At 32.0% G+C, this 5,692-nt stretch overlaps 1 non-coding gene across 1 annotated transcript; it reads left to right on the top strand.

Moving 5' to 3' along the window:
• The first annotated feature begins 1,023 nt into the window (after positions 1-1,023).
• Positions 1,024-1,274, top strand: LOC142232463 (U11 spliceosomal RNA). Its single transcript, XR_012721143.1, has one exon. It is a non-coding gene; the product is annotated as a U11 spliceosomal RNA (small nuclear RNA).
• Positions 1,275-5,692: the final 4,418 nt, after the last annotated feature.

Below are 5,692 nucleotides of genomic sequence, written 5' to 3'. Positions count from 1 at the left end.
TTTTTGGTGCCGCCAGCGATGTGACCATATTGAAGTATTTTGCTCCAATTGAATTTAAAAGCAGCTTCGTACAATAATCTTTATTCGACTCAATGCCTTTCATGGTTACGTAATTTGTAAACCGTTGAATGTAATTTCGGTATGTCTCCTTTGCCGGGTCGAAGATATCAAAATTGGGAACCAAAATTGTATTTATTGTTGCACTGCCACCATTTTGTACTGCACTAGATGTTGATGCACCAGTTGTTAATTTGGCTAATTGCGCCACCAAAGCTTGTTGCGCCTTCATAAACTCTGCAAATTGAGCGGCATCCATTTTGTAATGCGCGTACTGCCTTACAAAAAAAAAATGAAATAATTAATTTGCACAATAAAAATTAATTTATTTGGTTTCACTCTCGTCGCCAACTGTTGTGTCGTTAAATTGGTTTCCAATAACAATAATTGAAAAAATGCACGCTGCTTTTATACTAAAACTGTATTTATTTTCTAACAGCAATTAATCTTATAATAATGATTACAAAAAGGTGACTTCTTTTTATTTAATGCGATCGTAAGTATATCAAGAACAAGAATAAGAAATAAGGGTAAACAAGAATGACAGTTGCCCTTTATGGTGATGCCATATTGATTGATCTGTACGGCTGTGCGATGATTAATGGTCATAACAGTTTTGATTAAAACAAATACATAAAACTGTGTTTTGTGAAACACTTATTTACCTTTATAATTTCCTAGGAGCTTGGTTTTCCCTTCGGAATTAAAAATTTTCCAAGATCCGATAAAAATACCATCACCACTTCTCCTAGTAAAAGTACGATTTCGTCCATTCTCTAAATAATACCATCACTGGTTCTTGTTTATAACAAACATGAAATATGCACTTCTATGAGGTAAACGTTTTCGTTATTTTTCGTTTTCAGTACATGAATTTGAACAATGTATATCATGTCTGTGCTTATAATTCTCAGTTGGTTACAATGTCTGTCACCTTAAGTATTCTACGTTGATAGGGGTTGATTTAAAAAGGGCGCTCGTCTTTGCACTTCTTATATACAAAAGATTGCAGAATTTATTCTGTGTGCGGACGCATTGCAGCATCACCGTTCAATTGATTGAGCTCCACTTGATTATTCGTCATGTTAGAGTTCATGTGAATGGATTTTGATGCTCCAGTGGGGTATGGCTTTGCATATCCAGTGCATAATTTTTATAGAGATGAGAATATAGGCAGCCGTATCAAAATTGATTGCAGTTGGTTGCTATCAGCTTGCGTGCAGTTTTGGGAGCGCCTTTTATTCTCATGGAAGCAAATACATATTAGATTAAGGAATGGTTCACTTTGTAAACGATTTTTTGTGAGAACACAGAAAAAGTGAATATGTGAATCAAATACCAAATATTGTGATTGCAATTATTTTTGTATTATGAAAATCGTAAATAAATCCAATTGCACAAATTGTAAGGTTGTCAAAAAAATTTTTTCAAATGATGGAATATTTGTGTCGAGTACAAAGGTAATTGGAATTTGTCATAAAATTCAAATGAGATACTATTCATTACAAATTAATACTAAATTGAAATGAGAACAATGTTTATCAATTTTTTTTGTATCAAATATTGTAACAAAAATGTCGACGAAAGTCAAAGAAAAACTAATAACCGTAATTGTGTAGTGAACACAATTATTATTTATTGTAGTTTGTTTATTCAGTCATCAATACAAAGGGAACCAATAAAGGCCTATTATACATGTATTGTAGAAAAAAAGTTAAATATGTACATAAATGCATAATTTTTGTCTCTGAAGATTGGGAATGATCGTTGTGTAACATTAATATTTAGTTTGATTCTTTAATTCAATAACATTTAAAGAGGAATGAGGCGGTTTATAATAAATTTACGTAGTGCATTCATTGTCTGCTGCTATATTTTTGTACTCCATAGTCTAGGGAACCGAATTAGGAACTACAACAACAACAAAAATATACTAAGAATATGTCATGTATATTTATTAAAAAATCAGAATTTTTCTCAATATAACCCAGTAGGAAAAACACCATCGGAAAATTGTTATAAGCACGGTGGAATAATCGGCATTCGGCCAAAAATCGATAATCGCCCACGAATCTACTTTCGGCGTTAAGAGACCGATTAACTGAACCTTTTTGAATAATTTATTTCATATCGAATTTTCCCAGTGTTGAATTTTTCTGAATCAAAGCACCCAGTATAAATGAAACGTAAAAAAAAAATTATAAAAAAATCCTTGTTTGTCATTATAATATCGATGTCTCTATTCCAAAGTACGCTAAGTCTAAAAAGTGAATTTTACAGGAAACAAGTTCAAAGTTTGTTTTTGGAATTTCTCAAAAACCGTATAAGATATCGATGTCTACATTCCAGAGTGCGCTAAGTCTAAGAAGTCTAAGAAGAAGAATTTTACAGCAGACGGATTCAAAGTTTATTTGGAATTTCTCAAAAACCGTATAAGATAGAAATTAATTTTTTTCGGTGTTAACATCATAAGGTAAGTACTATGTTCGCTTTTCGCGTTGAAATTTTCGCGGTTACTTTATTAAAACAGTTCAATATAAATCAGATAAATTAACTCAATTTATGCACAGTTTCTTGTTCCTCTAGATTTCGGCAAGACTTTACAGGAATAAGTTTGTTTTAATTTATAATATTGATTATTTAAGGAAAAGTAATCGCGAAAATAAGGTGGTTTTCAACTCGAAAAAGGAACATAGTACACACCTATACTTATTGCAGAATTTTTTAAGAATGTACGAATTCCAAATAGTGATAATTTTTCACGGCTAAAATTGACTTAGACCACTTTAGAATGAACAAAGCTTTTTGCGTTGTTCCTCTAAGTAGATTTAGCATCCTTTTATCGGAAATTTTTTCTGGCATTGGTCATCTAAGAACATATAGCATATTATAGTTTGGAGAATGAAAATGTAACAACTTACTTAGCATATGTTTAACTGTGTTACAAAAACAGTTATGTAGGGTGTTATAAATTTAATTTTAACGTAACACAAAAATTAATATTTCCAGCGACACAGTTCAAACAAATTCGTCCATATCGGGTTCTTCCAAACGAAATTTTAGACCAACAAATATTGTTTCCCATTTGCTTTTCGCTGTAAGGAAATTCGTATAAAAGAAATGTTTATATGTTTTATGATAAACGTTGATTTTTTACACGATGTAAAAAAATTCTTAAAGACTAACTCAAAAAAATTCTCTTCCCTGGCTAATTGCCTAGTCTTCCCTCAAATCTTTTTCATTTCCTCGAGGTTTTTTAGTTCTTACTACATTTTTTTGTAATACATTCAAAAAAGTGAACTCTCTATTTCACTAAAGCCAATTTAACTATATTTTAGTTCATGGAATTATTATGAAAATTATTGATGTCTAATAAATTTTCTTGAAATTGTCGAAAAATATTTACTTATTTTTATGATATCGGCGTGATGCCAGCGTTTGTAATACTGTGTAGTTAACATTTTCTAAAAATATTCAAAATGTTCTAACCATAACCAAAAGTTTTCTCCTTAGTGGGTTCACTGTTTTTTCAGTGTACAAACAATGTAGAAAAAATTATTATATTTTATATATATTTTTTTAAATTTTATCTATCGCCTGGACTGAGAATCGAACTATCCACTGGGCTACAAAGCTTTTATTGTCATTAACCGATAATTATCGCTATGAAACTTCAAAATGTGTCTTATAAAAGACTTAAAGTCAGAAAAGAACAGTGCTTGATATAAACTAAATGACTGTGTATTAAATCTTATTTTTTTATTGCAAAAATAAAAATTTTGTAACAAAAAATTCTTTGGAAATAAAAGTTTGAAATGTTCGAAAAAACCCTAACAAATGAAAAAGTTTTCGGCAAACTTTTTCCAAACGTTTTTTTTTGCGTTTACTAACATGTTTTTGTAAATTACTTACCAACGATTTGCATAGTAACCTTTCATCTAAATTTGTGTTAAATTTTAAGCTATAGATTTTTCAGGAGAATAACTTTAGATTTATTAAAGTCAATTTCACAAAAGTATCAATAGGTTAGGTTAATCAAATTTCTATAAATACCGAAAAAAAACTATACTTTATACGCTGACAACGTTCTCCAATCTAAACTGTTCTAAGTTTACTTACACGTGAGAAATGTTTTTGTTTAATCGGGGAATAGCATGCTAAGTAAACATAGCGACACTCAAAAATGTATCATGTGTACACTAAGTAACATAGACTTAGAAATCATAGAAAAAATAAATGTCCATTCTGAAGAATGTCATGTTTACTTAGTTTTGAAAAAAATGTATTGTTCTGTTCTAAACAGTACTAACTATACTTAGCCCTTTTTGGAATTGACATTTTTTAAAACTTTAGTCGCAGTTTAAGTACAATTTTTATCATAAGTTTTGATAGAAGTGTCCGATAAATCCGAGCTTTTGACAGGACTCAAGTCACATCAATCCGAATACAAAAAAAAAACGAACTCCGTCAAAACGTGCTAAGTTGACATATCGTACTTTGGAATGAAGGCATCGATATAAATTCACTTTTGTCGGTCTTAAAATCATGTTTATTGTACGAATTAGTGATTATAGAACATATCTAAAAATGGCTTAGACCACTTTAGACCGAACAAAGCTTTTTGCTCTTTTTGGATTGAACATTTTTAAATTAAACTTAGATCACAGGCTACGTACAATATTAAACATAACTTTTGATAGAAGTGCCAATGAATTCGAACTTTTGACAGGATGCAATTCACATCAATCCGAAAAAAAACAACGAACTCCATCAAAAAACGGTAAGTCGATATATATATATAAAGGGTGATTCTTTTGAGGTTAGGATTTTCATGCATTAGTATTTGACAGATCACGTGGGATTTCAGACATGGTGTCAAAGAGAAAGATGCTCAGTATGCTTTGACATTTCATCATGAATAGACTTACTAACGAGCAACGCTTGCAAATCATTGAATTTTATTACCAAAATCAGTGGCAGAAAATCCGCTTTTTTATCGACAAATTTTGTTCAGCGATGAGGCTCATTTCTGGTTGAATGGCTACGTAAATAAGCAAAATTGCCGCATTTGGAGTGAAGAGCAACCAGAAGCCGTTCAAGAACTGCCCATGCATCCCGAAAAATGCACTGTTTGGTGTGGTTTGTACGCTGGTGGAATCATTGGACCGTATTTTTTCAAAGATGCTGTTGGACGCAACGTTACGGTGAATGGCGATCGCTATCGTTCGATGCTAACAAACTTTTTGTTGCCAAAAATGGAAGAACTGAACTTGGTTGACATGTGGTTTCAACAAGATGGCGCTACATGCCACACAGCTCGCGATTCTATGGCCATTTTGAGGGAAAACTTCGGAGAACAATTCATCTCAAGAAATGGACCGGTAAGTTGGCCACCAAGATCATGCGATTTGACGCCTTTAGACTATTTTTTGTGGGGCTACGTCAAGTCTAAAGTCTACAGAAATAAGCCAGCAACTATTCCAGCTTTGGAAGACAACATTTCCGAAGAAATTCGGGCTATTCCGGCCGAAATGCTCGAAAAAGTTGCCCAAAATTGGACTTTCCGAATGGACCACCTAAGACGCAGCCGCGGTCAACATTTAAATGAAATTATCTTCAAAAAGTAAATGTCATG

Source organism: Haematobia irritans, chromosome 3 (genome assembly GCF_050003625.1).
Source record: "Haematobia irritans isolate KBUSLIRL chromosome 3, ASM5000362v1, whole genome shotgun sequence".
NCBI lineage: Eukaryota > Metazoa > Arthropoda > Insecta > Diptera > Muscidae > Haematobia > Haematobia irritans.
Note: the sequence above shows the minus strand (reverse complement) of the source record. Positions and strands in the feature narration are given on the sequence as shown.